Source organism: Numenius arquata, chromosome 1 (assembly GCF_964106895.1).
Source record: "Numenius arquata chromosome 1, bNumArq3.hap1.1, whole genome shotgun sequence".
Lineage (NCBI taxonomy): Eukaryota > Metazoa > Chordata > Aves > Charadriiformes > Scolopacidae > Numenius > Numenius arquata.
Window position 1 is genome coordinate 91,885,178 of NC_133576.1, and position 24,347 is coordinate 91,909,524.

Here is a 24,347-nt window from a genome sequence, read left to right on the forward strand (position 1 = left end):
AAATACAGGTTGGGCAGAAAATGGCTGCAGAGCAGCCCTGAGGAGAAGGACTTGGGAGTGCTCGTGGATGAGAAGCTCAACATGAGCCGGCAGTGCGCACTGGCAGCCCAGAAAGCTAACCAGATTCTGGGCTGCATCAAGAGAAGCGTGGCCAGCAGGTCACGGGATGTAATTCTACCCCTCTACTCTGCGCTCATGAGACCCCACCTGGAGTACTGTGTCCAGCTTTGGAGTCCTCAACACAGGAAGGACATGGACCTGTTGGAACGGGTCCAGCAGAGGGCCACAAAGATGATCAGAGGGATGGAGCACCTCCCCTATGAAGATAGGCTGAGAGAGCTGGGGTTGTTCAGCCTGGAAAAGAGAAGGCTCCGGGGAGACCTCATAGCAGCCTTCCAATATCTGAAGGGAGCCTACAGGAGAGCCGGAGAGGGACTCTTTGTCAGGAGATGCAGTGAGAGGACAAGGGGTAATGGTTTTAAACTGGAAGAGGGGAGATTTAGATTAGATATTAGGAGGAAATTCTTTCCTGTGAGGGTGGTGAGGCACTGGAAGAGGCTGCCCAGGGAAGTTGTGGATGCCCCAGGCCTGTTTAAGGCCAGGCTGGATGGGGCTTTGAGTAACCTGGTCTAGTGGAGGTGTCCCTGCCCATGGCAGGGGGGTTGGAACTTGATGATCTTTAAGGTCCCTTCCAACTCTAACCATTCTATGATTCTATGGTTCTATATTTAGAGGTAATATAAGCAAGACCTGCAGAATCTCTTTTAAGGTCCATTAGATTCGAGCACTTCTAGAGCATTGTTCATGTTGTTCTAACAGAGAACAAGCGAGATAGTTTGGATCACCCTCTGGTGAGGTCTGTATCTTATTAATTATGACAGATTAGATATCGAACTAGTAAGGGCCAAAATTAGATAGAATTAATTTAATGCTGCTCACAACCTGTTTTTATATACTGATCAATGAGAAAACTAATTAAAAATTTAGAAGGTGTGGAGAGAAGCTCTGAGGATACAGAAGAAGCGTGAAAAGATAATCTGAATTTGGAAGCTTGGGAAGTAAAATGAGTCAGATAAATGGGAAACAGGGGTGTTACAACTAAGTAACCTGAAAAGCCTTCAAATTGAGACTCAAGGTTTGTGAAAAAAAATGATCTTAATCTCTCCTCATTTTTCATTCATAAAATGGGGATAATAACATTTCTCTATTCACAAAACAGTTTGAAAATAAATTGTGAAGCATATTTTTCCTGGTACAGTAGCATTACAGGTACAAGCAGAAGAAAACTCCATTTCTGGAGCAGGGTGTGAATAACGAGCATGAAGTCAGGAATGCAACACTAAGAAAAAGCTTTAACAAAAAATTATTTGATCAAGTAATTAAATTCAACATCATGATATTTGTGGCAACAACCCAGAGATACAAGTTTTTCACAGAACATTTGATTTCTGCCTTTCTTAACTCAAGTACTTGACCTTGCAACTTGTATGAAATTTTAACAAATATATTCTGTGTGAATGTGAATGTTAGTTCACTCATGGCTGTATTCTCCTTCATTTATTTCTATTTCACAACCAAAAATTGAATTCAATGTTCTTCTTTTGAAATACATTTTTGTCAGAACTTCTGGACTTTCCTGAAATTGTACTGAAGCTCTGTCAGGAAAAACAGTATAAATTACAATGGTCCCGCAGCCAAGAATAGTTGGACTAGTTGAGTTCTAAGAAGTAGATCCATCTGCACAGTTATTTAACAGCACAAGGAGGGACATTTCATTTCTTGTACTCCATAAGCATGTTAAGTAATAAAATGGGGGGGAAAAAAAAAAAAAACAACCAAAAACAAAAACATGAAAAGATACTAATTAGTGGCATATAACAAGAAGAATACCTGAAGTATAAAATGGATTTGGGTAATATCATCCAAATTAAGAATATTATGTTGAAAATTTCCTCTAAATGTCAAACAACTCCATACACAATTTTGTGAAAAAAATATCACCCAATTAATCACCCTTTGGTCACAACAACCCCAGGCAATGCTACAGGCTTGGGAAAGAGAGGCTGGAAAGCTGCCCGGCAGAAAAGGACCTGGGGGTGTTGGTGGACAGCCAGCTCAACATGAGCCAGCAGTGTGCCCAGGTGGCCAAGAAGGCCAACAGCATCCTGGCCTGTATCAGGAATAGCGTGGCCAGCAGGAGTAGGGAAGTGATGGTGCCTCTGTACTCGGCCCCGGTGAGGCCTCACCTCGAGTACTGTGTTCAGTTCTGGGCCCCTCACTACAGGAAGGACATTGAGCTGCTGGAGCGTGTCCAGAGGAGAGCCACCAAGCCAGTGAGGGGTCCAGAGAACAAGTCACACGAGGAGAGGCTGAGGGAACTGGGCATGTTTAGTTTGGAGAAGAGGAGGCTGAGGGGGGACCTCATTGCCCTCTACAACTACCTGAAAGGAGGTTGTAGAGAGGTGGGTGTTGGCCTCTTCTCCCAAGGGAATAATGTCAAGACCAGAGGAAATGGTCTGAAGTTGCAGCAGGGGAGGTTTAGATTAGATATCAGGAAGAATGACTTTACTGAGAGAGTGGTCAGGCACTGGAACAGCCTGCCCAGGGAGGTGGTGGAGTCACCATCCCTGGAGGTATTTAAGAAACGTGTAGACATGGCAGTTCAGGGCATGCTCTAGTGCCCGAGATTGTTGGTTTGCGTCTGTTTGTAGGTGGGGTGGTGTGTGGTTGTGGGTGTTTGTTTTGTTTTGATTTTGGTGTTTGGTGGTATTTTTTGTTTGTTTGTTTGTTTTTGTTGGTTTTTTTGTTTTTGTTGGTTGGACTTGATGATCTCAAAGGTCCCTTCCAACCAAGAAGATTCTGTGATTCTCTGATTCTGTAATAGCAACAGAAACTTCAAATGTTCTGAGGCAAAAGATGTCTTCCCTTGTTCTATATATGCTACCTCAAATTTTCCAGATCCTGTCATTTAAAAGGTACTAAACAGTGAGCTATAAAGCAGTGTTTGATATATTTTTTGTTGTGATAAGTGAGATTTAAGATAATAGCATATGGCTGAATGCTTTGCCATTCCAAGAACCTTAGGAAGAGAGAGTGATAATGAAATGCAGCATGAAATCTGATGAATGGCCTAAACTAAGGATTCAAGAACTGGTACTAGTATTGACTCTATCAAAAAATCTACTGTGATCTTACACTGAAGAAGCAGCTTTGCAGAGGCCTGGCTTTATTTTGCATTTGGGACTGTTCTTCTGGTAGCCTGAATAGCTTGTGAACCATGTGGGATGCTTTGAGATTGAAGGCGTTGGATATAGAAATACAAAATACTAACTGCCTTGGGCTGTATTCCTAAAACCTTTGGGTTTGGAACTGCAATTTGTAATGTTCTTATTTGCCTCACAATATGTCGTACAACAATTTTTTATTTTTTTTTTTTTTGTTCAATATGAATAGGGACACTCCATAAATTTAGGCCCATAGTGGAAAAGCACATACAAAACCTACCAGGAATTCAAATCCAGTATTATTTGATCCACACACAGTAATCATTTGGCTAACTTTTCTGCATATATTCTTTTATGCCTGTGTGCATATAGAATAGAATCATAGAATATCTCAAATTGGAAGGGACCCATAAGAATCATTGAGTATAACTCCCTGCTCCTCACAGGACTACGTAAAACTAAACCAGATGACTAAGACTGATGTCCAGATGCTTCTTGAACTCTGACATGCTCAGTACCATGACCACTTCCCTGGGAAGCCTATTCCCATGACCAACCACCCTCCCAGTGAAGAACCTTTTTCTAAAGTCCAATCCGAACAGGCATCCAAAACTGCACAGGGTACTCAAGATGGAGACTCACCAGTGCAGTGCAGAGTGGGACAATCACCTCCCTCGACCAGCAAGCTATGCTGTGCTTGATGCACCCCAGGACATGGTTGGCCCTTTTGGCTGCTGGGGCACACTGTTCATTCATATTCAACTAGCCATCAACCCAAACCCCCAGATTTCTTTCTGCGGGGCTGCCCTCCAGCCTCTTATTCTCCAGCTTGTACATATAGTTAGGATTAACCTGTCCCAGGTGGAGAATTTGGCACTTGGTCTGGTAAAATTTCATATAGCTGGTGATTGCTCAGCTCTCCAGTTTATCTACATCTCTCTGTAAGAACTCTCTACCCTCGAGGGAGTCCACAGCTCTTCCTAGTTTAGGATCATCAGCAAATTTACTTAATGTACGTTTGATTCCTGCATCCGGATCATTTATAAAAACATTAAAGAGCACATATATGTATATACTTGTAGATATCCATACACATATGTTTTTGTGTACTTATGCATAGCAAAAAGCTATATGCCTCATGGACATAAAACATACTAACGAACACAGGGTTTAATATACTTAGTTCATGCAACATCCTAACCATTGCATTTTGAAAAGGACTATTGAATGTCTTGTTGATTAACTGGTCTCCAAAGGGGTGCACTTCATACAAATGGAGATGAACAACTAAAGGATATGAATAATTCTGAAGGTGAAAGGAACCTTCTGAATTCTGAAATTCTGAATTCTGAAAGGTGAAAGGGTGGATATTAATCTAACTCAACTGTAAGCATCTCTGCTAGAAGTTCCAGTCTACTTTTACAGTAAAGGGAGATAAACTGATACTTTTTTGCTGTGATTCACATGGCTGACTTTAAAAGCCTACTTCAGAATGAGATGATTTACACTTAGTAAATCTGGGGTGCCATTTTGATGTTTTAACTTGTTTTTTTTAATTACTGAGTTTTATTAGTGTCGTGGTTTAGCCTCAGGCGGCAACAAAGGACCATGTGGCAGCTGCTCGCTCAGATCGGGCCCTCCCCCCGCCAGCGCGGCCGGGAGGGGAGAATCGGAGGAAAAAGGCAAAAAACTCGTGGGTTGAGACAAAGGCAATTTAACAGAACAGCAAGGAGAGCAAGAAACAACAACAATAATAACACCGACAGAGGAATATACAGCCACGAGTACGATACCACCGCTTGCCGACCGCACCCAGGACACCCCCCGACCGCTCCGCTCCCCTGGGGGATGACTTCCTTTTCCCCCCACCCCGACTTCCTGCCCCTCCCCTTCCCCGGCTAGCTCCTGTTACCCCCTGGGCATGGCTCACATGGGATGGAATACCTGTGTCCCTGCTAGGTCCTGGGGAGAATTAACCCTATCCCCGCCAGACCCAGGACAATTAGTATTTAAAGACACGGACATACTAATGCGATAACATTCACAAAATAAGAAGTAGAAATGTAAAATAGCTATAGATACTTTAAAGACCTCCAGAGTTGAGAAATGTGTAGGTAATACAAAACTGAGAGAAATGGCTTATACACTAGATGGGTGTGTTACCATTCAGAGGCCCTGTACAGGCTGGAGAAATGGGCTGACAAGAGCCTCATGAAGTTCAACAAAGGGAAATGCAAAATTTTTAACATGGGAAAGAAGAAATCCATGTGACAACACTGGATTGCTTTTCCAATTGAATGGAAAGCAATTTTGTAGAACCTGGGAGTCCCAGTGGACCAAAATTTGATCATAAGCCACCATTGCACCTTTGTGGCAAAGAAGACTAACAGCCTTTGGGTCCTAACACTTAGGCAGAGCGTCACCAGCAGGTCAAGGAGGGTGAACTTTCCCCTCTACTCAGCACTGGTGAGACCACACCTGGAGTACTGTGATGTTGGTATACTGTAGCAAGTCTAGTGAAGGGCCAAAAACATAATTAAGCGATTGGAGCAGATAAGCTGCAAAACTGCAAAATAGCTATTGACATTTTAGATTCTCCCGAGGCTGCTGAAACCCAGTTTTAAACCGGCAATACCAGAGCAGTTCATATTCTGAGCCTATTTTACAATTTATTCGTATCTTTAAATCTTACTTCTTGCATCTGAACAGCACATTGAAGAACTGCTAGTAGAGTTGTTCATTCATACGATATGTAACTGAAATTAATAAAAGATGAACCGAAGTATCTGTTTCACTGAAAAATATTTTTTAAAGACAATTATTGCAAAGGCTTTTTCTGAACATAAAAGCTGTTTTTTTCTGAAAAACCACATTTCATTAACTGTTGAGTTTTAGAAAAGAAAAACATTTAAACACAACTTTATCTGGATGAAAAATGGAACATATTTAGTTAAGTTCTAGAAACAGTTGTGTCAGTGTGGTTTTACAGTTTTCTGGGATGTTAGCATCTTCAATAATTAACAAAACCCCTCAGATTTTACCTTTTTTCCCTGCCTGTGTTGTTCCTCATTAGCATATATGTATATTCAAAATTGCTCAAACAAATAAAATAAGGGAAGAAACCCTCACACAGTTTCTTAACCTTCCTTGAAGGTGGTTTCTTAACCTTCTGCACACTTTAATTTAAAAGCCAATGAGTTACTTCCAGGTATAACCATAAGTCAACCTGAAGGAAATCTTATAGCTGTGTAGACGATGGAACAAAACCGTAACGCACAGATGACTTCACTGTTACAAAAGTAATCAGCTCCTCAAGTCAACTATGAAAAAAATGCACATTTTCAAGACATATATTAATATGCTTGAGTTTTTCTATGTGTATTAAAAATTGTGCAGTGAATTGAAATGAGCCCAGTGAAATATGTGTCACAATCATCAACACATACACTTTCAGGATCCAACAAAGCAACATTTCTTGAAAAGAACAGATTAAAGACCAAATCCAACTAGTGCATGTTTGTTGTTCAAACAGAGAATAAAACTAGAATACTTGAAAAACTGACATGCATAGTGATATTTCATAACATCTAATAACTGGAAAAAAATAATAACATATATCATCATGTACATTACCAAGGCAGTAATCATTTTGCGTCTTGTTGAACACTTTCTTTGACATTCTAAAAGGTAGCCTCAACATTCACAAGTCCACTACTATTGGTAGTGGGGAATGAAGAGGAAACATCAGTGAAATGCAGTTACAACCTTTAAAATAGCTTTGACTATGTAGATTAATTCTAAGCATTAACTTTCTCACTGGTACATGCATGATGTACTACTGAAAAAAAAACCTTTAACTTAGATTTTGTAACTTAAGGCAACCATTTATCTTCAAATACAAAAAGTGCTAAAGCCTGAGTAATTTTCTTGGTTGTCTTAAATGTTACTGAAGCTATAGCACATTTTGTATGTGAAGAAAAATAGATATGGAATTTGCAGTAGATCCGTGTATTTATATTAATGTAAGGTATGTAAGTTTTCCATAATCATGGAATCATAGAATCGCAGAATGATTTGTGTTGGAATTGACCCTTAAAGATCATCTAGTCTAATCTCCATGCCATAGGCAGGGACATCTTCCAGTAGATCAGGTTGTTTAAAGCCCCATCCAACCTGACCTTGAAGACTTCCAATGACAGGGCATCCACAACTTCTCTAAGCAACCTGTTCTATTGTCTTACCACCATAGCTAATTTCTTCCTTATACCCAACCTAAACCTACACTCTTTCAGTTTAAAACCTTTGCCTCTTGTCCTGTCACTAGAGGTCCTGGGAAAAAGTTTCTCTCTATCTTTCTTATAAGCCCTCCTTATATACTTAAAGGCTGCAAAAAGGTGTCCCCAGAGCCTTCTTTTCTCCAGGCTGAACAACCCCAACTGTCTCAGCCTATCCTCATAGGGGAGGTGCTCCAGCCCTCTGATCATTTTTGTGACTCTCCTATAGACCCACTATAACAGGTCCATATCTGTCTTGTACCAGAGACCCAAGAGCTGGACACAGCACTCCAGGTGGGGTCTCATGAGAGCATGGTAGAGAAGGCAGAATCACCTCCCTCGATGTGCTGGCCATGCTCGTTTGGATGCAGCTCAGGATATGAGTGGCCTTCTGGGCTGCAAGTGCACATTGCCAGCTCCTGGCCCGTTGTTCATTCACCGCTACCAAGTCCTTCTCTGCAGGACCGTTCTCAATCCTTTCATCCCCCAGCCTGTATTGATACTGGGGGCTGCCCTAATCCAGGTGCATGATCCTGCCCTTGGCCTTGTTGAACTTCATGAAGTTTGCATGGGCCCATTCCTCAAGCCTGTCAAGGTCCCTCTGGATGACATACCTTCCCTCAGCCAATCAACTGTACTCCTTCCTCAGCCTGATGTCATCCTCAAACTTTCTGAAGGTGCACTCAATCTCACTGTTTATGTCCTTGATGAAGATATTAAACAGTACTGGTCCCAGTGCAATCCCCTGAGGGACACCACTCATTACTGGTTTCTACTTGGACAATGAGCTGTTGACTATAGCTCTTTGGACATGACCATTTTATTGGGTCTGGCCAAGGTGGAGTTAATTTTCCCCGTAGCAGACATCATAGTGCTGTGCTTTGTATTGGTAGCTAGAAAGGTGTTGATAACACACCAGTGTTTTGGCTAAGCAGTGCTCGCACAGCATCAAGGCTGTCTCTCCAACATTTCTCCTGTTCACCAGTAGGCCAGGGCAGACAAGATCTTGGGAGTGAACATAAACAGGACAGCTGACCCAAACTGACCAAAGGGATATTCCACACCATGTGACATGTACTCAGCAATAAAAGCTAGGAGAAAGTAGGAAGGAGGGACAGCATTTGTTATTTACGACTGTCTTCCAGAGCAAGTACTACAGGTACTGAAGCCTTGCTTCACAGTAAGGGACTGGACACTACCTGCTGATGGTATGTAGAAAATAAATCCTTTGTTTTCCTTTGCTTCCACACATGGTCTTTATTTTGATCCCTTGGGTTCCTTGATCCACAAGGTTTTTTTCCATCTTATTTTCTACCCCCTGCCCTGTCCTGCTGAAGAGAGGAGTGACAGAGTGGCTTGGTGGGCACTTGGTGTCCAGCCAAAGTCAGCGTACCACAGACATTCAGCCAGTTCTTTATCCATTTAATAGTCCATCCATCCAGCCCATCTCTCTCCAATTTTGAGGTAAGAATTCTGCTACTACTGGTAACAAGGAAGAGAATCCTAGATCTTGGAAGCCCCATGATGAACCAAAGTTCTTATTATAGATTAGAGGATCTTTGGAAGCGTTGAGGAAAATGCCAAGTCTTACATAGATAATGCTTTATTATCCGCTCAAATGTTTATTTGGGTCATGCCTTAGAACATAATAACAATGGAAACATTTTTTCTGCAAAGTGCTTTTCAAGCAAACAGTAACAGAAAACATTTTCCCTAAATGCAATAAGTTATTAATCAGTAAAGGCAAAGAATGACACGGGAACAATGCAATAAGGTCCAGTAGAGAAAAGAGGACATTGCAACGAAAGAAAATGAATTTTGTAGAATGTGAGAGGGATTCTAGTCACAAAATCTGAGTGGAAGTTTTTTTTTTTCTAGTGGCACATAATGTAAGCATCAGTAAGCAAGCGAATACTTAGGAATAATTGATATATATGCAAAGCTATTTTGGAAGTTGCAACTGCTTCTCACTGGTGCAAATACTGGGCATTCACAAAACTGTATTTGTTCTACTTTGCCTCTTTTTTAAAAAAAACTATGTTAAAAATCGTGGTGGGTGAATAGATCTTTTACCTTTCACCTATTTTTCGATATTCTCATCTAAAACCAGTTGGAACTTTTAAATATAGCCAAGCACTTGTGCTTCAGTCAGGTGTACATAATACACAAATGGATAGCCAGACTTCTGCCTCATACAGCCTAGAACTAAGACAATTGTAGCTATGACTAGTTTGGCTTAAGAAGGTTTGCTAGCAAAAATGTCAGTTAGGACTCACAGTTCTGGTAGTTTTAGAACCTTAAAATGTAAGAATACATAATAGAAATTCAGACAAGAGAGTCTTCTGTTGAGAATTACATTGTTCATTTTCTCAGCCTAGTGATTCTGCCCAGTGGCCCACATGCATACATTATTTCTGCTAATTAAACCTTTAATTAACATTGGTAATACTAATTTTAAGTAAATAGATATGGTATCAGTCTGCAAATACTGGCTTTTAATAACTTTCTTAATATATAATTTATTTGCTCTAATTATCTTGCTAAAGACCAATAAAATGCCTTAGTATACATTACAGTCTATTAATAGCAGTTCAATTACTTTTGTATTGCTGGTGTAATTTAGAAGAACTAAATAGCAACAACATTTACATTTTATCTTTTTACAGTCTATAAATGTTCTTATAATGAATATTTAATTGCAAAAATACCAATATATTTCTTAATTTATGGTGTGATCTGTTTGTGAAATACTCATCAATAGCAGCTAAACAGACAAAGAGAAATCTTTCTTAAAAAAAGATAAAAAGGAGATCTCTGTGTTCAGCTATATTCTGCTAATTTTTCAGAAAGATGTTTTTCATTTCCAACTATGGAAACATTTTTAATCAGAAAAACAAGTAATGAAATAAACAACATATATTCAAAGAATGCATTGCACCAGTAGTTTCATGCATACATTTCTCTCTCATGGCAGGTTAAATCTAAAGGCCAGAAACCTTACAGTGAAAAGTATTTTTTACTTCCTCAGTTCACTAAGAGGGGAAAGAACTGCAATAGAAATCCTGTTTGGAACAAGTAGACATAAATACAGTTTCTCTAGTGACTCAAAGTTGAATGAGGTCCACCATAACCTGAGACCAATTACAGTTGAACCATTAAAATGTTGTAGGTGATTCACATGGGACAAAGCAAACAACCTCTGTAGCACACAGCACGAAAAGCAAAGTGTGGATATTTGTTGCAGACCCATTCATGCACCTGAGTTTTTTCATAGTATGTATTCTTTCTGCACTTTCTTTTTGGTAAAAAGTGAGGCACAATTTAAATTTCTGGATATAAGTTGGAGACTCAAGCATATGTAGACAGAGAGATAAAACAACTTGGCCATTTTCTTTTTCCTTACTACAAACCATTTCTCAATTGATTTGTGAAGGGAAATTCCAATACTATCCAAGCAAAGTATGCCTAATGCTTAGAAACAAAATAAGAGTGTATTGTCTTTATTACACTATGTTACAGCACTATTTTCCTTTTCTGTTATTGTTTCTATTAAACACTGTCTCAATTTTTTTTTTCATTTCCCCTCCTGTTCTCCCTCGTCTACCTGCCTTTCTGGGGGAAGGAGAACTGTGCGAGTGGCTGTGTGGTCCTAGCTGCCAGCTGGGGTTAAACTACAACACCACAGTTCAGTGACAGTATCAATGTGATTGCCATTACCAATCTCTATAATATGCTCACTGAGATTGAGGGGAGACCTTATCCCTCTTTACAACTACCTGACTCGGGAAGAAACAATTATGCCACCAGTTGATCCACTCAGCTGCAATACAGTCCATTAATCCACTCAACTGACAAAGGTGTCTGAAGGGATATTCCAAACTGAAGACAGCTTAATATTTTTATACCATCTAATGTACATCTGTCTGTACTTAAAAAAGCTATTATTTAATACGCTTAGCTTCCTGTTCCTTTAAGATCTTTTTAAATGGTTACAATAAGTACAAAGTTAAATTTTAAACACTTGTTACCAAACCTCATTTCCGTTTTCTTTGTACAGAATACTTAAATTTAGACACATCACCGAGGCGGCGGCAGCAGCACCGGCACCGGCGACGAGAACTGAGGTGAGCTCGCGGCGAGGGCTGGATGGCGCTCTACAGAGGGGCTTCCGAGCTCAGGCACCCGCCAGTCACAGCCCGAGCCCCAGCCAGAACCAGGAAGTCCGCGGCAGCCAATCAGGCGTGGAGGGGGCGTGGCCAGGAGCCGCGCGGAGATTTAAACGCGGTCAGAGCAGACACTGGGTCGGTCGGCGAGGCGGCGGCGGCAGCCAGCCTATTCAGAGTGTGGCGCCTGACAGGTGAGTGCAAGTGGGGACCAGGCAGGCTGGTCGGACTAGGAATAAAACACCCAGGATGGTCTCCACTCGGTCCGCGGCTGCGCTCAAACAGAATAAAGCGACCCAAACTGACCTGCTGCAGAAACATGCAGCTGTCCAGGCAACAGGCTGCATGGAATGTCTTTCACTCCTGCAGGAAGAGAACAAAGACAGTTCCTGTGTACGCTGTGAGCAGGTCAATGATCTGCTCAGTCTGATAGCTGATCTTAAGGAGGAAGTAGAAAGACTCAGGTCCATTTGGGAATGCAAAAAAGAAATCGATTGGTGGAGCCGCACCCTGCCATCCTTAGGGAAAAAAGAGCAGGTGAAGGCTCCACGAAAGGTAGAGGATCCCCTGCCCTCTTGTCACCAGGCAGAAGGTGGGGAAGCAAGAGGAGATGAGGGGGAGTGGATACAGGTACCTGCCCGGGGCAGCAAGAGAGTCCCCTCCACATCTCCCCTGCCTTCCCAGGTGCCTGTACAGAACAGGTACAAGCCTTTGGAGATAGAGGATGAGGGAATCAAAAGTACTGGTAAAGGCTTATCCAGGGAGTTGCTGAAGCAGCCAGCTCCACGTATTAAGACCGCCTCTGTGAAAAAGAGGAGGAGGGCAATAGTTATAGGTGGTTCCCTTTTGAGGGGAACTGAGGGTCCCGTATGCAGGCCGAACCCTTCCCAAAGGGAGGTCTGCTGCCTCCCTGGTGTCCGTGTTAGACATATAGCCAGGAAGCTTCCTGGCCTGATACGGCCCTCGGATTATTACCCCCTCTTGATTTTGCAGGTAGATAATGATGAACCAGTAAGGAGAAGTCTCAGAGCGATGAAGAAAGATTTCAGGGCTTTGGGACAGCTAGTCAAGGATTCAGGAGCATAAGTTGTGATCTCCTCTGTCCCTCCATTTTTGGGGACCGATGACTGGATAAACAAAAAGATCAGGCAGATCAATGCCTGGCTCTGTAACTGGTGCTACCAGCAGGGCTTTGGGTTCACAGACCATAGCTTGATTTACAGGACACCAGGTCTGCTCGAGTACGATGGAAAAACCCTATCCCGGAAGGGGAAAAGGGTGTTAGGCCAAGAGCTAGCAAAGCTCATGGACAGGGCTTTAAACTAGAATCGAAGGGGGAAGGGGACAATACCAGGCCCACTGGTAATGAGCCTGGGGGTAAAGGACCAAGGATGGGGGTGAAATCGGGTGCCCAGCTTAAGTGCATCTACACTAATGCACGTAGCATGGGCAACAAACAGGAGGAGCTGGAAGCCATTGTGCAGCACAGCAGCTATGATGTAATCGCCATCACAGAAACATGGTGGGATGATAGTCATAACTGGAATGCTGTGATGGATGGCTATAAGCTCTTCAGGAGGGATAGGCAAGGAAGGAGAGGTGGGGGTGTGGCTCTGTACATTCGGGAGTGTTTTGATTGTATGGAGATAGATTCCAGCAATGATAAAGTTGAATGTTTATGGGTAAAGATGAAGGAGAAGGCTAACAAGGGAGATCTGGTGCTGAGAGTCTGCTATAGACCACCCAACCAGGATGAGGAGGTAGATGAGGTATTCTATAAGCAGCTGGCTGAAGTCTCTCAATCGCCAGCCCTTGTTCTGGTTGGGGACTTCAACCTACCGGACATCTGCTGGAAATACAACACAGCAGAGAGCAGGCAGGCTAGGAGGTTCCTTGAGTGTATGGAAGATAACTTCCTGACACAACTGGTAGGTGAGCCAACCAGGGGAGGTGCCTCACTAGACCTACTGCTCACAAACAGAGAGGGACTAGTGGGAGATGTGGAGGTCGGAGGCCGTCTTGGGCTTAGTGACCATGAAATAGTCAAGTTTTCAATTATTAGAGAGGTAAGGAAGGGGGTTAGCAAAACTTCCACCTTGGACTTCCAGAGGTCGGACTTTAGCCTTTTCAGATCACTGGTTGGAAAAGTCCCATGGGAGGCAGCCCTGAAGGGCAAAGATGTTCAGGAAGGCTGGGTGTTTTTCAAGGAGGAAGTCTTAAAAGTCCAGGCACAGACCGTCCCTGTGCGCTGTAAAGCGAGCCATCGGGGGGAAAAGGCCAGCCTGGCTGAACAAAGGGATAGGGTCACAGCTTAGGGAAAAAAGGAGAGTTTATGGCCTTTGGAAAAAGGGGCAGGACACTCAAGAAGATTACAAAGGTATAGTAAAGTTATGTAGGGAAAAGATTAGAAAGGCCAAAGCCAAGCGAGAACTCAACCTGGCCTTGGATGTTAAAAACAATAAAAAGAACTTCTATAAATATATTAATAGCAAGAAGAGGACTCGGGAGAACCTCCATCCTCTATTGGATAAGGGAGGTAATGTAGTGACAAAGGATGGGGAGAAGGCTGAAGTCATGAATGCCTTCTTTGCCTCAGTCTTTAGTAGTAGAGTAGGGGGTTCCCTAAGTCTCCAGACCCCTGAACTAGCAGACAGGGTTGGGGAGCAGAATGAAGCCCCCGTAATCCAAAGGGAGGTGGTGAGGGATCTGCTCCAACACCTAGATACAAACAAGTCTATGGGACCAGATGAGATCCACCCGAGGGTACTGAGGGAGCTGGCGGAAGTGCTTGCGGAGCCACTCTCCATCATTTACCAGCAGTCCTGGCAAACTGGGGAGGTCCCAGACGACTGGCGTCTAGCAAATGTGACGCCCATCCACAAGAAGGGTCGGAAGGATGATCCAGGGAACTACAGGCCTGTCAGTTTGACCTCAGTGCCTGGGAAGGTCATGGAACAGATCATCCTGAGTGCCATTATGCAGCTCATGAAGGACGCCCAGGTGATCAGGCCCAGCCAGCACGGGTTCATGAGGGGCAGGTCCTGCTTGACAAACCTGATCTCCTTCTATGACAAAGTGACCCGCTTGGTGGATGAGGGAAAGGCTGTGGATGTTGTTTACCTGGACTTTAGTAAAGCCTTTGATAGAGTCTCCCGCAGTATCCTCCTGGAGAAAGTGGGTGCCCATGGCTTGGATGGGAGTACCCTCCACTGGGTTAAAAACTGGTTGGAGGGCCGGGCCCAGAGAGTGGTGGTGAATGGAGTTAAATCCAGTTGGTGGCCAGTCACGAGTGGTGTCCCCCAGGGCTCAGTACTGGGACCCGTTCTCTTTAACATCTTTATCAATGATCTGGGCGAGGGGATTGAGTGCACCCTCAGTAAGTTCGCAGACGACACTAAGTTGGGTGGCAGTGTCGACCTGCTGGAGGGTAGAAAGGCTTTGCAGAGGGATCTGGACAGGTTGGATTGATGGGCTGAGACCAACAGGATGAGGTTCAACGAGGCCAAGTGCCGGGTCCTGCACTTGGGTCACAGCAACCCCAGGCAGCGCTACAGGCTTGGGGCAGAGTGGCTGGAGAGCTGCCTGGCAGAAAAGGACCTGGGGGTGTTGGTGGACAGCCAGCTGAACATGAGCCAGCAGTGTGCCCAGGTGGCCAAGAAGGCCAACAGCATCCTGGCCTGTATCAGGAACAGCGTGGCGAGTAGGACTCGGGAGGTGATCGTCCCCCTGTACTCGGCACTGGTGAGGCCCCACCTCGAGTACTGTGTCCAGTTTTGGGCCCCCTACCACAAAAAAGACATCGAGGTGCTGGAGCGGGTCCAGAGAAGAGTAACAAGGCTGGTGAGGGGTCTGGAGCACAAGTCTTATGAGGAGAGGCTGAGGGAACTAGGGTTATTCAGCCTGGAGAAAAGAAGGCTGAGGGGAGACCTTATTGCTCTCTACAACTACCTGAAAGGAGGGTGTAGAGAGGCGGGGGTCGGTCTCTTCTCCCAAGTCATGGGTGACAGGACTGGAGGAAACGGCCTCAAGTTGTGCCAGGGGAGGTTCAGGCTGGATATTAGGAAAAATTTTTTCACTGAAAGGGTTATCAGACATTGGAATGGGCTGCCCAGGGACGTGGTTGAGGCACCATCCCTGGAAGTGTTCAAAAGACAGGTTGATGTGGTGCTGGGAGACATGGTTTAGTGATGGTATTGCATTTTGTTGTTTTGTGGGTGTTTATTTTTGTCAGTTAGGTTGATGGTTGGACAAGACGATCTTGAAGGTCCCTTCCAACCTAGAAGATTCTGTGATTCTGTGATATTTTATATTTAGCATTTTCTATTAAGAAAAAAATTAAGATTAAGTGAACACATAGTTTAAGCATTTTGAGGAAGTTGCAGTTCCTTATTACACTTATTTGTACCACTTAATTTAACAAATTACAGTATGCAGCAGGCATTATTTTTGCAGGAAAAAAAGAAAGATGCTGTTGAGAAGAAATGTTTTATAACAGATTTTGTGTTAGTGGTTTGTGGGGATAGTAAAAATATAGAATAGTTTAAATCTATAAATGCATACTTTCTGAAGAATGTATAGGTCAGTCTGATCAGTCACATAAAATTAATGAAGCATTATCATTTCTTCTCTACAATTTGTTATAATACCTCATATAAAGAATCTAAGATGTTATCCCTTCTTGGGAAATTATAGTCATTAGCTGGGATTAAAAAAAATCTGGTAATAGGGTAATTCATAGCTTTGATATATCACTAGAATTAGACTCAACATAGAAATTTGCATTACTATGAAGTAAAAAACCCAAATAAATCCAAAGAAAGGTAAAATACAACTGCTGAGTTTAAGCTTTAAGTTTTAACTTATAATACATAAAAAAACAATTTATGGGGGGAAGACTCTTCAGTGACAACCACTGAGAACTGCTGGTTTTCTGTGATTTTTTTCTCTACAGGTATTGTAAAGCAGATACTTCCTTTTGTGCATAATCTCTGCTTAGAATTTAAAAATAAAATATGTACTCTATACTAATGAATTCTTTTCTTGTTATTTCCAAAATAACTTTTAAAGAGCACATTGACTGGAGAAGGAAGCACACCTGAGCTGAGTCTTCCAGTTTTAAAAGTCGTATCTTTTTTACATGTAAGAAATAACATTTTTGAGAATTACTGTAGAAAAATAGTCCTGAAGATGTGATCAAGAAAACAAACAAATTAATATATAAGATTCTAAAAGTGAAACGTTTGCTTCATCAGTTCCCAGATACTTTAATTCTGTATTTTTAGATACACTCATGGGACATACAACTTTTCCTGAACAACCTGGAAGACCTCAAACTGGGAATCTCAAAGGGTAAAAATTTCACCATTGTTGCATTTCAATTCTAAAGAGAAAATTTTCAAACAATTTAGTCTAAAACCATAGAATATAAAAACTTTTTTTTTCCTTAAATTTTTTTCCTTAAATTTAAAATTTCCTTAAATTTTCTATGAAGAGTTCTATTCTGGGAAGAGTATAAGAGAAAAGAAAATCAGAATTTGCTTTTCTTGGCTTTACATATAAGTAGGTTACTCATATAATGGAAATGCTAAAATAACACCACTGTTCTGGAGGGTGACAGAAATAAATTAATAGTGACTTCCAATATTTGCCATCTGGAGTTAGATTTGATATTAATAGGCATATGATGAAAAAACAGCTAACGACCATGATGATGAGGAAATTTGTTCTTTCAAATATGAATATTCAACTCATCACAAAGAACAAACATACTTTATTGAATCAGTGGAAGGTACTGTTGTGCAGATGGTATGGTAGGTCCCAAAGCCTAGATGTACAGCTAAGTCAACAAGTAGGAAACTGAGAAAAGGCTGGCTTCGTAACAAATAATATGTTACTTGCCTTTAACCCAGCTCAGTGTTGATATAAACTAGATGGAGGACATTTGAAGACTGCTACAGATCGGAAGGAATGTTAAGTGAGAATCACCAGACTGCAGCAGATGTAATAAAGTTCCTAACAGTATTGGGTGTACATGGCAATTTTGGGCAGCAGGGGAGTATGCTGCAGGAGTGGCCTCTGTGAGAAGAGGCCAGCAGTTGTCTGGAGCAAGCTCGGCCACAGACCCATCATTAGGTAAATCCAACTCAATCAGCAAAGTTGGAAAAACTTTGTTTTATGTGAAACTTTGTTATGTGAAAAACATAGTTTAGAAAGGGTCAAAATGCTGAGCAGCAGTCTGTGTGAAGGAAGAGTGGGAAAAATGTGTGACAGTCACTCAGACACCAGGGTCAGAGAATGAGGAAGAGGAGGTGCTCCATGCATCTGAGCAGAGATTCCCTTGCAGCCCATGGAGATACCATGGTGAAGCATGTATTTCCTGGCAGCCCATTGAGAGGACCATGGTGGAACAGATATCCACACTTCAGCTCCCACTCGAGCAAGTGGATATGCCTTGAAGGAATCTGCAGCATATGGAGGACCCATGCTGGAGCAGTTTTATCCTGAAGGACTACAGCCCATGGGAATGACCCATGCTGGAGAGGAAATGTGTGAGCAGGAACAATAAGCAGAGAGGAGCTGTTATGAACTGACCTCTGCCCCCCCATTCCCTCACCATCATGCACTGCTTGGGGAGGGTAGAAGGCAGTAGAGGAGTTAGAAACAAAGGAGTGAAGTGGAGCCTGGGAAAAACAGGGAGAAGGTGTGCTAGTTTTTATCTTTTATCACCCAACTCTATTTTAATTGGCAATAAATTAAACTCTTTTTCCCCATGTTGAGTCTTTTTTGCCCATGATAATCAGTAAGAGATCTCTCAGTCTTTATCTTGACCCATGAGCTTATCCATCTTATTTTCTCCCCCTGTCCCATGAAGGAGAAGGTGTGAGAGGGGGGCTGGATGGGGGTCTGGCAGCTAGCCAAGATCAACCCACCACATTAACGTAAAACATACCTAAAATATTCTGAGTGACTGATAGTTTAGGTGCACAAAGGAAATAAAATGAAGGAAACAAGGTAGTGACCTAATACTGTCAAGGAAAAAAGTATTAAGGATCAGCAGCATAACCTCAGTAATCTGGGAGACAAGTAAGATCTGATCAAATCTACGATAACAAGATTTTTCTTTATTTTCTGTAGACTTAGTGTTAACTTATCCTGTACTACTTGATAGTAAACACTATAGTGATGAGTGATTCATACTTTAAAGGGTCATGGTAAGAGGGAATAGCTGTTTGCCGTGGTTATAGGGATTTTCTTGTCTATCAACAATAAGTGTACCAAAAGATTTCCCTCCATTGGCTTGCCCAACTGGTAAGTGGCAGTGGCATTCGGTTGGTGTTCAGCAGACTATAAAGCAGCATTCATATGTCTAAATATAGACATCATATGTCATTAAAAAAAATGGCAGAAGACATTCTATCCCCCATGTGTCACCCTGGAAAAAAGGGCACATGATTCTTCACAGCAGCTATGCATAAAGACATTATTAGAAGAAGTTGGTAAGTGTTTGTTTCTGATTCTACAGCAAAATCAGAACATACATGATAATTTTCATTGAAAAAAGTTGATTCGTTAAACTTCAGCATTTTTGCAGGAAAGAAAACACTATACTATTTTTTTTTTTTTTTCTGCTGAAGAATCACAGAATGGTGAGAGTTTGAAGGGACCTTAAAGATCATCAAGTTCCAACCCCCCTGCCATGGGCAGGGACACCTCCCACTAGACCAGGCTGCTCAAAGCCCCATCCAGCCTGGCCTTAAAAACTTCCAGGGATGGGGCATCCACAACTTCCCTGGGCAACCTGTTCCAGTGCCTCACCACCCTCACAGGAAAGAATTTCCTCCTAAAATCTAATCTAAATCTCCCCTCTTCCAATTTAAAACCATTACCCCTTGTCCTGTTGCTACATCTCCTGACAAAGAGTCCCTCTCCGGCTCTCCTGGAGGCTCCCTTCAGAAATCGGAAGGCTGCTATGAGGTCTCCCCGGAGCCTTCTCTTCTCCAGGCTGAACAACCGCAGCTCTCAGCCTGTCTTCACAGGAGAGGGGCTCCATCCCTCTGATCATCTTCGTGGCCCTCTGCTGGACCCGTTCCAACAGGTCCATGTCAGTCCTGTGTTGAGGACTCCAGAGCTGGACACAGTATTCCAGGTGGGGTCTCATGAGCGCAGAGTAGAGGGGTAGAATTACCTCCCGTGACCTGCTGGCCACGCTTCTCTTGATGCAGCCCAGAATCCGGTTGGCTTTCTGGGCTGTCAGCGCACACTGCCGGCTCATGTTGAGCTTCTCATCCACGAGCACTCCCAAGTCCTTCTCCTCAGGGCTGCTCTGCAGCCATTTTCTGCCCAACCTGTATTTGTGCCTGGGATTGCCACGTCCCAGGTGCAGGACCCTGCACTTGGCTTGGTTGAACTTCATACAATTTGCACGAGCCCACCTCTCAAGCCTGTCCAGGTCCCTCTGGATGGCATCCCTTCCCTCCAGCGTGTTGACTGCACCACTGAGCTTGGTGTCATTGGCAAACTTGCTGAGGGTGCACTCTATGCCACTGTCCATGTCTCTGACAAAGATGTTGAACAGCACTGGTCCCAGTACCGACCCCTGAGGAACTCCACTCATCACTGGCCACCACTTGGACATTGAGCCGTTGATCACAACCCTTTGAGTGCAGCCATCCAGCCAGTTCCTTATCCACCCAGTGGTCCATCCATCAAACCCATGACTTTCCAATTTTGAGACCAGGATGTCCTGTGAGACAGTGTCAAATGCTTTGCATAAGTCCAGGTAGATGATGTCTGTTGCTCTGCCCTTGTCCACCAAGCCTGTGGCAGTATTGTAGAAGGCCACTAAATTTGTCAGGCACAATTTGCCCTTGGTGAAGCCATGTTGGCTGTCTCCAGTCACCTCCTTATTTTCCATGTACCTTAGCAGAGATTCCAGGAGGATATGCTCCATGATCTTGCCAGGCACAGGGGTCAGACTGACTGGCCTATAGTTCCCTGGGTCTTCTTTTTTCCCTTTTTTAAATATCTGGGTTATGTTCCCCTTTTTCCAGTCAGCGGGAACTTCGCCATATTCCCACAATTTCTCAAATATGATGGAAAGCGGCTTAACAACTTCGTCCACCAGCTCCCTCAGGACCCGTGGATGGATTTCATCAGGTCCCATGGACTTATGCACCTTCAGGTTCCTTAAGAGGTCTCAAACCTGATCTTCTCGTACTGTGGGCAGTTCTTCATTTGCAGAGCCCCTGTTTTTGCCTTCCATGACTTGGGCAGTGTGGTTAGAGCCCTTGCTGGTGAAGACTGAGGCAAAAAAGTTGTTCGGTAGCTCAGCCTTATCCATATCCTGGGAGGCCAGGTCTCCCGTTTCCTTCCAGAGAGGGCCCACAACTTCCCTAGTCTTGCCTTTATCCCTGACATATCTGTAGAAGTTTTTCATATTGTCTTTGATGTCCCTGGTTAGATTTAGTTCTGCCTGGGCTTTTGCTTGCCTGATCTGGTTCCTGGCCACTCAGACAGTTTCTCTATATTCTGCCCAGTCTACCCTTCCCTGCTTCCACCCTCTATAGGCCTCCTTTTTGGTCCTGAGTTTGTCCAGCAGTTCCTTCTTCATCCACGCAGGCCTGCTGGCTATTTTGCCTGACTTCTTCTTTTTTGGGATGCACTTCTCCTGAGCTTGGAGGAGGCGATCCTTGAATGCCAACCAGCTTTCTCGAGCCCCTCTCCCCTCCAGTTCTTTTTCCCACGCTACCCTGCCAATCAGATCTCTCAGGAGACCAAAGTCTGCTCTTCTGAAGTCCAGGGTAGCAGGCTTGCTGCACACCCTCCTCACTGCCCTATGAATCTTGAATTCTACCATTTCGTGGTTGCTGCAGCCGAGGCTACCCTTGAACTTGACATTCCCCACCAGCCCCTCCTTGTTGGTAAGGACAAGGTCCAACACGGCTCCTTTCCTCATTGGCTCCTCGATCATTTGAAGAAGAAAGTTATCATCAACGCATTCCAAGAACTTCCTGGATTTCACGTGCCCTGCTGTGTTGTCCTTCCAACAGATATTGGGGTGGTTGAAGTCCCCCATGAGGACCAGGCTGTGTGAGAGTGATGCTGTTTCTATCTGTCTATAGAGGACCTCATCCTCCCTGTCATTCTGATCGAGTGGTCTGTAGTAGACCCCTACTGTAACATCACCTGCGCCTGTGCTCCCTTTAATCCTGACCCATAAGCTCTCTGTTGGGTCTTCATCCATCCCCAGGTGGAGCTCCACACACTCCAGCTGGTCATTGACATAGAGGGCAACACCCCCTCCCTGTCTGCCCAGCCTGTCCTTCCTGAAGAGTCTGTAACCCTCCATTCCAACACTCCAGTCGTAAGAGCCATCCCACCACATCTCGGTAATGCCAGTAAGATCATAGCCCTCGAGGCATGCACACGTCTCTAAATCCTCTTGCTTGTTCCCCATGCTGCATGCATTTGTGTAAAGGCACTTCATCTGGGCACCCAGTAGGGCTGACTTACTGGCTGGAATGGCTCCATTTCTTTCATGTTGCTCTTCAGGTGGCCTTTATTACATGACATTACAGCCTGAAGATGTTTGGGAAAGGATGTGGGAAGAGGAAAATGTGTTATATTTGCCAACAAAATTGAAATATTACTGATAACCTGGAAGGTGATGAAAGTATTTTCAAAAAAGCTGTAATGATACATGCAAGTGCTTTCTTGAAGGAAAATGTGTCCAGGGAGAAGAGGTAGCAGAGAAAATTGATTTATCTGAAGAACAGGAGATTATTATTGAGAAGGCAAGAGGATAAAGAAAGATAAAGGCCTCTGAGGAAAAAAAACCCAAACATGTATAGTGGAAAAAGAGCAATTAGTGATATCAGGATCCCAATGACATCCTTCCTTGTTGGGTGTGCACTGGGATTTTAAAAGTCCCTCACATCAGATTCAGCTAGGAAAAGACTGAAGGAAATTCAAATTTAAGATTAATGTGTCTTGGAGTTTCCTTGATATATCTAATTTTATGTTCAGAAATTATACACAGGCAAAGTCTGATGACACCACACCTTTGTCCAAGATTTCTAGACATCTGTAACCATCCTGATTTGGTCATTATATAAGACTGCTAAAGTTTCTGGCTATTTATAAATCCCAGACATGTCAATTGCTTATGTGAAGGTCAATGATGCAGTACACATCTCATATTTCTAGGACAAGATAGCTCTACTGTAAAATCTCTGTACTGATGTGGTCTGGACAGTGCAGAACATTCATTGCAAATCTGTCCTTTCCAACGTCTTAGTTGTCCAGCACAGATACACGGATAACTAGGCAGACATATTATTTCAGTTGGAGGTTCTGGAAAACCACTAAAAATTATCTGTTTCATCCTCTGAAATATTGAAATGAAGATTCATTCAGTTTTTGTTTTTGGTTTTGGTTTTTGTTTGTTTGTTTGCTTGTTTTTGTTTTTGTTTTTTATGAATATGCAGAAATAATAAAGCTTGGGTTGATTACAGTGGGACTATGTATATAATCAACCTGAACCTATCATTTTAATAGTTGTATCAAACTTGAAGCGATTAAAGGAATTATTGTATTTACAGAGTTGAAGGGAGAAGACAGAGACAATATTTAAATCACTTTTAAAACAGTTTCTCTCAGTTCTTTTTGTTCTGTTTTCTTGGCTTATTGTCATACTGGTATTGGTTCTTTTTCCTGACCCTAATCACACAGTGTGATTTGATGTTGTTTAGACTGTTTTGCCTGGTTTCCAGTTATTGCTCTAGATGGGAATAGGTCTTCACAGTTCATGTATCACATTCCCCATCTGGTTAATTAGGAGCATCATTAAATATGTCAAATGAACCAAGAGACTATGTTTCAGCAACCAAGTCAAGCCTTGAATTTTTGCTTTAGAGTGAGATGAACAACCTAGACTCCTTGGACTGTATTGACCTGGGACAAGTTTCTTACATGTAGGCATCTATCACCATCTGTGATGCTCTAGAGACTCCCTAACATCCTTTAGCGGAAGGTCCAAAAAGGCGCCAGTGTTCCGTATGTCTTGTCTTATTTTGCTGAGCACACAGATATCTTTGATAACATAAGATATTTTGGATAAAGATATATGTTTAGGCAACTCAATCTTGTCCTAGAATAGATAGACAGATAAATATGTACATACATACATAAGTATAGACACCTACCTCATATCTAGAGGTTTAAACTCATACATTAGAAGTCTACAGTCTTAAGCAGAATCTTCTTTCTTTCAGCCCTCTTTTATTTCTTCTGCTTTTTCCTTTGCTTTTTCTTTTACTCTTCTACTCTCTCTCTGTTCCTTTCCCCTCATTCTTCCCCCTTCCTTTCTTTGTTTCTCATTTTCTCCTCCGTCCCTCCCTTCTTTCTTTCCTTCCTTCCTTCCTTCTCTGAAGCAAATGTTTATGGGTCATCCTTTTGCTGCAAAATTACTTGAAGTGTCACAAGTCTTTGCATTCTGTATATTTAGTTCAATGACAATATACTGTTCTTCCTGTCAGACTTCAAGCAAATTCACTTGATAATGCATTCAGGCATTGAAACCAAAAAGATTGCATCCCTCAATTCTAAATTATGATTGCTGCCCGGAAAAATCAATCAATTAGCTTCCTTTCAGATTTTACTCTTGTTTTTTACAATATGTGTGCAAT